At 43.3% G+C, this 12,137-nt stretch overlaps 1 protein-coding gene across 5 annotated transcripts in view; it reads right to left on the bottom strand.

Annotated features, from left to right (window-relative positions):
- KMT5B (lysine methyltransferase 5B) overlaps window positions 1–9,700 on the bottom strand; it is a 53,488-nt gene extending 43,788 nt beyond the window's left edge. For 2 of the 5 annotated variants that reach the window (XM_039331219.1, XM_039331223.1), the window contains exon 1: window positions 9,034–9,542. The gene's annotated coding sequence lies outside the window, so the exon portion shown is untranslated. The other 3 variants (XM_039331220.1, XM_039331221.1, XM_039331222.1) reach the window with 3 other exon arrangements.
- Between the last annotated feature and the right edge of the window lie 2,437 nt (window positions 9,701–12,137).

Here is a 12,137-nt window from a genome sequence, read left to right as displayed (position 1 = left end):
AATGGCGGACAGCCTTGCTTGGCGACCCCCATGAAATGGTCGTTCGACCATTGAGAACCACTGCTCTACAACCTTCTCCGCAAATAAGGGGTTGGACTCCTGGCTATTAGAGGTGGATGGTTTGTCCTCCTGGGCCGAGGTCAGGTTGGCCATGGCGCAGGCCTTTAAGAGAAGAGATCTGAAAAGAGAAGGGTCAAAAAGGCTCGAAGTAGCCACCTGCTCAGATGCTGCCTCCTCATCTTCTGACATGGGCGTGTCAGCTATTTCCACATCTACTGATCCCTCCTCGCCTAGTTGGGAGGAGGTCTCGGAGACACCAGAACCGGGTCTCGTGTCATGTTCCACCTGGGAAGGAGGAATAGATGGGGGAGGTGGAGGGTGTGAAGGCCCCTGACTACTCCTAGAGGAGGACATAAATTGCTTAAAGGCGTGATGCATGAATGCCTGGAATTGGCTTTGGGACCACATCTCTCCTTGCTCTCTAGAACTGGCCCCAACCTCGGTTGGGGCACGTCTGCTCTCAGTTCCCTGGTGTGAAGAGGAAGAAGAGGAGCGAAGAGGACCAACCTGCTCAGTTTCCCCCTGAGGAGACCATGCCCACGGGGCATCCTGTGAAGAGGCAAAGGATGGCTCAAACATGGGAGTGTCCAATGAGACGGGGGAAACCACTTCAGTCTCACTGGACCTGAGCCTTTGGGCCTTGGAGAATTCTTTCTCCAGCGCCAGATGTCTCCTCGTGGCCTCTCGCTCGGCTACTTTAGAAGTCTCTTTGACGGATAAATGTTTTGTTTTGGCTTTTTTCTCCCCCCCTCCCTTCCATTTCATCTGATCTGTGTTTTGTTTGTGCAGGGGGGATACTGGAACCTTGAGTTGCTTGGGGTGAGGAACTGTCTGCCATTGCAGTCTAGATAATCCTGGTCAGGGATATCTAGAAGTGGGGGGAACCCAAGCATGCAGATCAAGTAGTCAGAGATGGAAAACCGATCCTTGCTCTGAACAATGGCAATGGCAAGAACAGTCAGACAGCCTTCTAATACTGCCTGTCTAGGCCCTGTGGCTAAAGGCCACTGACTATTTGAAACAGGTGGTCAGAAAGATTACCTCTTCACTCCACTTACACAGGTCTTAAAGAATTTGAGCCTGTTCCTCAATAAGTAGTTAACACAATGATACACTTAAGGTGAGGCAAAGCCTCATGAAATTTGGGATAACACCCTAGAGTTCTACCACACTTGCTATGGGTGTATGAGAATTATTTTACCCTCCGGTTCGGGCCTGACTCGCAGACCAAGGCACTAAGGCAAAATCAGGGGTTGCTCTGTAGCACAATAGGTCCCAACAATATGGCATCTGCCTTGTGGACCTCTCAAAATGGTGGCTGCGCTATGACCATGCAGTCAAAATGGTGGCTGCGCTCCCTTCTGAGCCTCCCAAGAAGCGAAGAGCCAAATTTTAGCAAAAGAAGGGCAGAGAAATACAAGACACAAACTACAAATCCAGCAATTAAACGGTTAAACAGGACGATTCCTGTTTCCCCTGTTTGCGAAAATCACTTGCAGTTTGTTGCGCAGCCTCCGCTGCGATCCGGTTGTGGCTGCAGGAAAAAAGCCTTGTGGCTTCGACGCTCACAGTGAAAGGAAAACACTGGCGGCCGCCCCGGAGAGACCATCCGTCCTCTGCTGACCAACTGATCGGTTGAATTGCGGAGAGCTTCGATCAGTCGGGATGGGAGCTCCCCCCAATTGGGGCCTGCAGCCTCCAACCCCAAAAGAGCTCTAAATGTTTAAAAGGACAGAGTCCTTGCCAAAATCTTTTCAATTTAAGCCAAATCCAATAAGTTAAAGCAATTTAGGAATTTAGAAGTTGAAAATCCAATCAAGTCTGAATAAATCTAGTCTAGCTATGGAGCCTAAATTTTTTGCGCCCTACTGAGCTGAGACTAAGACAAAAACTGGGAAGACACACACAGAGGGAGGCCTGGCTAAAGCTCTGTCTTAGTCTCGTCTGAACAGGACGGCTGAAATTACCCATCGGTGGATTCTACATCCATCCTGCTGGAGAATATGACAGAGATTCAGCTTGCATGACTCAATCAAGTTTGGAACTAAATAATAGAGGAAAGTCTTATACAAAATAAGTAATAAAAGTGAGATATAAATTAAAAAAAGAATTGTATTAAATATGTGTGTTGCACTGACATTGCTATAAGATATTTTTTGGGGGAAAACCCATATTAGTCTATGATAAAAAAAATCACAAGTCTGGGAACACCTTTTCTAACACATTAATGATTTTATTTAATTTGTATTTAATATAAATGAGCTCATTTCTCCAGATATAAAGAGTAATTTTATGGATAAAGGATTTAAATTGGGCTGCGATGAAAGGGAAAGACAGGTTGGTTATATTGATACAGGCTACATGTTGGACAGGTTACAAGTATCCATCAAAGCTCAACACCAGCTATAACAAAACTTTAAACATTCACACAGCTATATGTTCATATTAACATCAAAATCTCATTTATTTCTCTGGAATATATTTCCAAAGATAATGCTTTGTGGGCTTCTAAATTTCTACTTCTGGCAGCTACATAGACAAATACATGCATACAAGCCCAGTTTTATTGGCAACATTTTGCAAGTAGTTTGCCACTGCCTAAGGATGAGAGAAAGTGACTGACCTAAAGTTATCCATATGTCTTCTATGCCTAGGGCATAATTAGAGCTCACTAGATCAGAGGTCCCCAACCTTTTGGGCAGCAGAGACCAGTTCCATGGAGAGAGGTTTTTCTGTGGACTGGAGGAGGCGTGGTTTCCTGTATTGCCTGCATCCCATGGATGGGGCTTTGCTTGTTTTGTGCGGACTGGTTTCTGGCATGCTGCAGCCCGATACCAGTCCACGGACTGGGAGTTGGGGACCCCTGCATAATCCATGACCCATTCAGTAATTGTTTCAGGGATATTTCCTTATCTAAACTTTCCACTTCCTACAAGCTTCTCCACTGACTTTCCTTGTAGGAAGCTGGCAAGAAATGTCGGAAATGATGATCATGTGACTGTAGCTGACTGACTGTGAAGTGGCTATGATTTTATCAAATTTCAATCCCATGGGGGTTATGGAGATCCCATGTCAACCACTTGCATCTACCAAACCCTACCTCACCAGCAGCCATCTGAGTTGCTCCTTTGTCCTTTCCTTGCAGTCCACCACTCTTAAAGAGTTTTCAAATTTCAGCTTAAGTTGAGATAATGGCACACATCAAAAATGAAATTTAGTTGCCCGCTCTCAAAGTGAAACACATACATGACACACACCTAAGCATACTATGTACAGGTTCAGTTCTAAACCAGCCAATTGCTGTTTGCCTGTTGGGCCTTGCCGCCAGCAAGGGGGCAAAAAAAAGCAGGAAATAAAATAGGGATACAGCTTTACCATTTTCCCCTACACCACACAATCTATAGAAAGTGTAGCTGAAAGGAGCAGTGGCAATGAAGTGGCCAAAACCTTCCCAAATTTCATTCCCATGGGAGTATTTTGTATGTTAGGTCTTCTGAGTTATTCTGGTTCAATAATTTCTCCAAATAAAGGTTACAAACAAAGACATAGGACTATATAAATAGATGATCTTCTAGTTTCTAGTCCAGCATCTTTATTGCTACAACCAACTGGCTCATACTTTTTAAAAAATCTGAATAATACTTCTGTCCCACATAAATTATAAACTTTAGACAATATATTATCACCAAAAAATGGAAACCATGACTACAAGTTAGCTTCACACACACAAAAAAATCGTGGTCAGGCAGCCATCTACTATTGAGCAGTAGCTGCAAATCCAGGAGGACCAAGTCCATACCAGTCTCAAATAGTGAAGTACAACCACATCCAACACCAAAGGTTCTGGACTGGAGGGATCAAGCCAGGAATGGTTTGGATCGGAATGGGTCCTCGCCTAATGACCAGGTATTATTTGGTTAAACACAGCAACTAGGACTGCTGGAATTGCCATTGCTAAGTGATGAGGTCATGTGAAGTCAAGCTTTACAATTGCATAGCTCAGCAATGGAACTTCTGGTCTTTGTAACTTCATACTAACACATTTATGAACATTAAATTAGCACTGGTATATTGTGCTGGCATATTCACAAGGAATACCAAAGTGGTATAGAAAAAGGTTATTATAAGTCATTATTACCACATCTACTGTAAGTATGGTTTCTATAAAGCAGGGCTTTTCAATCAGTGGTACGGGTACCACCTGTGGTACATTGGCACCTGGCAAGTGGTACGCGACCATCCTAGAAAAGTGGTAGCGGGGGAGAGGAATGAGCTGAACCGGTGGCAGCACCGCACAAGCCTGAGCGAGAGATGGCTGGAGCTGCAGGGCTGTCACGGCTCAGTAGAAGCACCAGGATTAGAGCCAAGCTCCAGCTGGAAAGCTGCACTGATCTTGGCGCTTCCGCTGAGCCCAGAAGAAGCGCCGATCAGCCGGAATGTTGCAGCCTCTCAAGGGGCCTTGTGATTTACATTCAGATGCTCAGCAACTGATACATATTTATGACGATCACAGTGTCCCAGGGTCATGTGAAGTGACCAAAACCTGTTGCAATCACCCAGCAGATGGGGGGAATAAAAACCAAACACCCTAACCCCACCCCCACTGCCAATCCTCAACAGAAATGCTCACAACAATGAAAATCTCGGACAGGAGGAAGAGCACCACAGGCACTTTTTTCAGTGCTACTGTAACTTTGAACAGTCACTAAGCAAATTGTTGTAAGTCGAGGACTATCTGTACTTTGACACCTTGCTAGGTGACTGGTGGTACTCGGATATTGCCATATCCTAAAAGTGGTACAATGGGTGAAAAGGTTGAAAAGCCCTGCTCTAAAGAATGTATCGGATCCATAAAGATGTTGGCGAAAAAGAGAAGATTTGTAAACTTTCAAGCCTCTGAATCACAATGGAATTAATTAATTGACAATGTAACAATGAAACTCTTAGGGAACTACCGAAAGTAAGATCTACCACGAAAATAAGCCCTAGCTTGATTTTTGGGGATGGGCCTAATATAAGCCCTACCCCAAATATCAGCCCTATATTTTGGGCGAGGCACACACCTAAAAATCAAGCTAGGTTGGGGGAGGAGGTGTGGAGCTGCCGCATGCGCCCTGCACCCACTTACCTTGCAGCCAGGCCAGGCCTCTCCTTGCAGGCCAACTTCTTCTGCGGCATCCTCAGGCCTACATTTCGCAGTCAGAGACCCTTCTGGAAGGCCACTGCACTGAGAACTGAGCTATGGATTGAATCCATAGATCAGTTCTTGGCTGCAGTGGCCTTTCGGAAAGGCCTTTGACTGCGAAATGCAGGCCGGAGCTCCATTCTCAGCTGCAGAATGAAGGTGCTCCTTTGGCCCCAGAAGAAGTGGGCTGGCTGGGCAGGGATGTTGGTGCCGGAGGTGAGTGGAAAAGACACCCCCTCCCCTGAAAAGGAGGCAAAAGAGACAATAAGACTTATTTCGGGGGAGACACAGTATGGGAAACGAAGACAAACAATAGGTTGGATTTGCCTAATTTGCTAAACTTAAAATATACATAGCAAGAGTTCTGTCAGCATATTATGCAGTGTTAACATAACTACCAGAACCATTTGTTTAATGTTGACTAATTAAGCATTATGAAGAATCTAAAGGCTTACTCATTCACTAACATTAATACCACTCCTAGTAAAGATAATGCCCCATTGTACACAATCATAATTTCATGATACCCTGTTAATCAATATACATAAATTAGAACCATGAAATATGTTTAAATTGCAGATTACAAACAAAACAAACAAAAAACAAAAAAACGACCCCAAATCTCAAAATTCTTACTATATTTACAAGTTAGATACATAAAAAAGAGAATCATTCCAACAAATGCTGAAATTCAAAAGTAGGTCACATTCTCACAAGGAAAAAAAAAACTACCTTAAGATCTACCTAAAATGCAATATATATCTGCCTAACAATATTTATAAATATGTTTAATATAATTTTCATAGGTTATGAAACAAAAGAAACATTTTTTAAAAATGGAATAATGGAAATTATAGCCATGCACATCACTGAGAAATTAAAACAAAGAAAACCAAATATAATATATTGTGAAACTCAAGTATAATGCTATCTATATCTATCTATGTGAAACCATTAATAATAATTTGGTTTATACCTATTTGACAAAGAAGAAAAAATAGGTATATTTTTCTTTGTTTAGTAAAACTGTTATTAATGCACACATACGAGACCAGTGACTTCCCCATCTCTTTGTTTACTATCTAGCTTGAATAAGTATCTTCTAGAGAACTTAAAGCTTACACGACATTTTACAACTTTAAGTTGAATTAGTAGTAATATTACACACAAACGGATTTTGTTTTTTTAATGGCTAGCATTGTTTTTTAAGATATTTTATTTAAATACAAAAAAGCAACATCTCACCAAACAGCCTAATTTTAAAGTAATATGAACAAAAAGTTTGCATTTGGAACAAAGATTCAAAAAGACAAAGTTAAAATGGCATGGACATCTTAAAAAGTATAGATTGTGTAGGTATTTTAAATTTCATGATTACGCTACCATCCATGAAGTGAATACATCTGTAAATAAATAGAAGCTATCCAAATAATATTCAAATTTCATGACAGACGACTTCAACTAAACTTTTCAAATTCTACACAGCTCCAAACATTATATATCTACAATAAAAGACCTAATTTTACCTTTCCTAGATTAAAACCTTTTGACTTACTCAACCCAAAGAAATTTAAAATTATATCTATTTGGACAAATCACTTTAGACAACAGGTGGGATTCATGTATTTTTAATGTTCTGACACTCAACTATTCATATAGAGAAAACATTAGCTGAAGAACAAGCATTTTAGCCTAGTCTTTCCTAATGTGTTGATTTTCTATATTTTTTCCCTTCATAGCAAAGCATTTTACTATGCTAAGTCTCCATTGTTAGCCTGACAATCCAGTCATCACACAACTTTATGATTTCACAGGCTCCCTTAGCCCTTATTTTGGAAGAATGAAGTATGGCTCCATTTATAGCAATAATTTTCAAACTTTTTATATTTTGGGTACATTTTTCATATTGTACTAATTGGCCATGGAATTTCTGTGTATTGAAAAATAATACAAATATCATCTCTCACACACACTCCTGCTGCAAAGCACAGATTAAGCTTATCTTTCATAACTGGTGCCTTTCAGATGCTTTAGGACTGCATCTTCCAGTGTTTCTTATATGTAGATTCCAGAATAGAGAATAGTGGATTAGATCTGCTAGTGTGATATTTGTATCCTGCATTGACTGAAAGCACACCCTCAGTTATTATAATACAGTTCAGAGTCTGCTTATAGCTATACCCCTTAGGGCAATATCAGCAATATTTGAACAAGTCTTTTAGAAATGCTTATTCAACATTATGTGCCTTCTCCTCTAAATATCCCAGCAAGCTTTTGAGTAATGCCAAGTGCCCTAAAATACTGTCTAAAAATAATTATTTTCCAAACCTTTTTGTGATATATCGCTGTATCTATTTCTATTTCACACTATGGCACAGTAAGTTATCAACTTTAATCAAACTGCTAGACAACAAAAACATTTTTTCTTCTCAGTAAACATGCTGCTATCTTGCTGATGTTATCATTTAATTGTGTTAGCAAGTATAGTATTCTTTGAAACAAACATTTTTAGAAAAAAAAATGAAATGTTAAGAACCAAAAATAATAGGATGCCGATTCACAATAATCAAAAGGGGCTATTACATTCTTTCTTTTCCCAACAATTATCTTCCCGGTCAGTAAGAGTTTCATTCTACAAGACGGGGAATACCACTTCAAATGCATACCAGTATTGAAAAATCCTTATAATTGACAAGAAATAGCGTGAATTTCTCTTACAGCTCCATCGAGACCGTGGATATTAAAGTCCCTTCTACTTTGAGACTCTTTTCTAAACCACCAGTGCCCCCTACAGGCGGCCTCTGGCTTTTCTCAACGGCCGGAGGCGGCCAGCTCCTCCAACAGTCAACCCTACCCGGTCCAGTCATGTTTGTTTCTGCCTCGGGCACGACAACCCAAACCTCTCTGAAACGTTAGAAAAATAACGACCGCTCAGAACAAAAACAGGCTTACGAACCTCCTAGAGAAATCCCGTCCTGGCCTAACTCTCCGAAATGCCACAGGAGCGCAGGAATGTCAGCTGTCATAGCTATTAAATCCCAAGCGGGTGTTCGGGAGTCTCGGCCGCGAGTAGCCCACGACCGCTTCCCTCCGGCCCTTTTCCTACGAACTGCAGGCTCCCAGACTCCGCTCTTCCGGGAACAGCCCATCCGAAGATCCGTACCCTCAAAAGCCAGCGCTGAAGCGAAACCCCTCCGAGGCCTAACCCCGAGGGACCTCAGCCGAAGTCTCTCCGGCTCCTTGGAGACGCCAAGCGCAGGAAATGACCCAAAGCAGCCGCAAGCATCATATGGAAGCCCACAAGGGGGTGCGCCGAGTCGGGGTCGCTAATTGGCAGCGGTCTCTCACGATACCACCGGGCTCCCGCTACCTCCTCCGGCTTGACAGGCGCCCCCGGCCCTGCGAGGGGGGCCCGGTTTCTTCCCTCGGAGGTCTGCCGAGCATCTCCTGGCTCCCCCCTCCCCCCGCTGCCCTCTCACCTCGGCCGGTCCTCCCCTCCGTCCCACTCCCTATCGCATTGTCTTTCTCTCCGGGGAGAGGGAATAGACCCCTCCTAGGCCGAGCCCCACGGGACATAAAGGTGCTCCCCACATTTTCTCTGGGAGGACCCCTTTTCTCCTCAGCTACGAGAAACAACCCCCCCGCACGCCTCCCTGTCCCCAAGCCAGGCCCGGGCAGGCCCAACCCAGTGGGCCTCGCTTCTCCCTCCCGCCCCCTCCCCGGAAGGAGTGGGGCCCTTGCCCGTGTGCCAGTTTTAGCCCCCCCTTTCGTCCACGCGAAGCACTCACCTCCCGATTGCCACCGGGCCCTGCCGTCCTGCTCGATACCCGCGGCCCCTGAATCCAAAGCCTCTGTCGCCGAGGTGGAGACTCCCAACCAGAGGCGAAAAAAAATTAATCATAAAAAATAATAATAAAAATAATTCCAAGGGGGAAAAAATGGCGGATTAAAATCCAAGATGGCGGCACCGAAGGGCGAATTAACTCGAGCAACGCTACCTAGAGATCCATCCGCCGCGTCCGCGAGAAGAAGTCCCCGAGGCCACACACAACGACCCTGCAGCGCTATAACGGGGCCGCGGCACGTTGCGAGTCTTCTACGAAGAAAGCCCGTCACCTCCAGCAAACCAGCGCGGGCGAAATTCTGCTGTGCGCAAAAGTCTTTTGTCTTTCCTCTAGGCCCCCTGGTTTCCTCACACAGCCATAAGAAACGCCTCCTGCTTGTGCGCTCCGAGAAGGCGGAGGAACACTCCAGATAGGGAGAGGGCCTCTTTTGCGAGAGCGGAGGAATACATCACCACAGAGATTCTTACCTTAGTCTACTGTTTTAACTCGAGGAGCCGAAGAGAGGTATCAGCCAAGCATCGCCTCTGCAGTCCCGACACCTCTGTGGGAGGCGGAAGAACATTGCCCATACGGTTACATATCCCTCGCAAGATTCGAAGCGGAGGGATACACGGATAAACAAGGGATGTTTAGTATAGTTTGAGGGGCCGAAAGAAATCCATTAAAAATCAATCCGCCCTGCTCCCTCCCCTCCAGCCCTTTAAATAAAGCCGAGTTTTGGCGAAGCCCAACAGGCCGGGTTGGGGTTTCGCGTTGGCAGCCTAATTCATCTGCCATAAACTGAGACCGGCCAAGGCGAGTGCAGCTCCCTGGCCGCGAGTTACTCGGACATATGTCCCCGGGGTTCGAGATTCCTAATGTGCTCCGTATAGAGACCGCAGGAAGAAGGAATCCGAATCCAGATCCAATTGTTCATACTTCCTTTATACAAGTTAGCCCTCCGAAGCCTGAGTGGGCCAAAGGTCTCTAGAAAAAACGCTTGCATGAGGTTCTTGTTCCTCAAAACTGAACAAACCTTTGATGAGTCGTGGATTGCTTGCCCCCTCATCTCATTTCTCGAACAAAAGGGAAAGTGACAGGTGATGACAAGGGGCTTGTCACCTGGAAAAGAGCCCCCCTTGAATTCTGTAAGCAGCACCACCAGCAGCAGCCGTCTTTTGCATATACTGTATTACTCGCGGAAAAATAAAATGTGTGGGGAAGGTGAAGACTTTGGCAAATCAAGAGGGGTGGGTCTGTTCGCAATGGAGGTTCTCCTATGCAATTATTTTCCAAAGGGCTGGATAGACAGCTTGGTGTCATATTCTTTTAGTGCATCCTGTAGGCGGCTGTCATTTAGCTTTGATCTTCCGAGGACTGGGCTTGTAGGTTAATTCGGTCGCTAAAACTTGCCTCTGTATAAACAGCGCAGCTTTTCTAGCTTTTCATCACTTTCTTTGTCTTAATCACAAATGTAACGTTTTGGGGTTCCCCTTTTCTTGTTCCCCTTCAGTTTGCAGTAGTTTGAGTCTTTTAACATTTACATCTGGAGCAGGAAGACAGGTAGTAGATTGCAGCAACTTAGTCCTTTTCTGGGGAAGATATCCTGATCTTTCCTAAATAGAGTAAACTGTTACTCATTTCCTCTAACTAGGTCTGTTGTATGTACAGGTATTTATATATGTTGGAGAGCTCCTATTAATAATGAATTGTTCTGTTTTCTCAACCCTTGGGCAGGACTCAAAAGCATGACTTCTGTTATATCAGGTTTTTAAAAAACAATAACAGAGAAATGTATTTGTTAAATGGAATCAAGGTAAAAAGATGGGAACCTGAGGAAAATTGGGCAGGAAAGAAATGGGAAAGTAGCAAACCTCTGAGTAAGTTCATATGTATGAAGAAAGATTTTGCAAACTTTCAGCTACAGTGGTGCTCTAGATTGGACCTCTTTGAAATTTTTTTCAGATCTTTAATTTAGGAGAATCACTGTGCTATGTTTGCCACAACATATCTAGACAATGAATGACATTGAAAATGCATGTGCTGCCATCTTAATTCCTCCCCCCCCCCCCTCATAACTTGAGCATGTGAAACAAGGTCCCATGCTTATGTGGTATAAACCTGGGGTAATATACATTACCAATTTGAATTACAGGTGTCCTTGTTTAGTGACCACAATTGGGACCGGCAATTTGGTCATTAAGCTAAATTGTTGCTAAATGAAACCATGACTGTGCTGATCTTTCTTCAGCTTTCCTTTGTTTTAAAGACCCATAGATGCAAAGACTATCATAACTGCAATTGCTAGATAAGGACCACCTTATTGTCTGAGTCTTTCTACACAGTGTTGGACCTCCAATTATAACATCCGTGACAGATGCCTTGTTTTCTTTATCTGAAGGTAGCCAATGAATGGAAACTCACCATCTTCCTATTAAACAGTTCCATTGCTGAACTATTAACATTAGAATATTTTTCTTTACGTCTGATGGAATATCTGTAACATTTGAACTCACTCAGAATGGTGGTTGCTGTGGAATGTTAATATAAGTGAGCTTGGGACCTTGATTAAATGCAAGTAATGTGATGCATCTACTGTTAATCAGACTGATTGGCTTAGCCTATTTTCATATAAAACCTGGAACTGCAAATTATATTTGTGTGTAGCACAACAGTATTTGTGGGGAAAGGTAAAAATAAAATTAAGGTAGCAATCTCATTTACATGTGCCAAGCCCCGTATGTTAGAAGGGCATTCAAAAGGTAAGAGGTTTCCATTGTTCTTTCACAACCACCATTTTGACTTTTTGGATCTCTCCAGATGGCCTTGGTTTAGTTTGTTGTGCAAGCACACCTGGTGTGGTTGATAATTCAGTATGTCATACAAACCCAGAAAATTAGATTAATTGAATAAAAATTATAGTTAAAAATCTTTCCAGATAGTTCAATAGGCAGTACATTGGAGAAAATGATTAGCTAGACTACATCTTTTTCTTTTCTTCAATCATGTCTGTTCTGCATAAATCCCTGCAGCTTTCTTAGCAAGGTTTTTCAGAAGTGGTTTGCTAT

The sequence above is a fragment of the Crotalus tigris genome, unplaced genomic scaffold (genome assembly GCF_016545835.1).
Source record: "Crotalus tigris isolate CLP2741 ecotype Arizona unplaced genomic scaffold, ASM1654583v1 scf7180000024436.1354646, whole genome shotgun sequence".
In the NCBI taxonomy this organism is placed as follows: domain Eukaryota; kingdom Metazoa; phylum Chordata; class Lepidosauria; order Squamata; family Viperidae; genus Crotalus; species Crotalus tigris.
The sequence above is the reverse complement of the archived record's forward strand: the minus strand, read 5'-3'. Positions and strand labels throughout refer to the sequence as shown.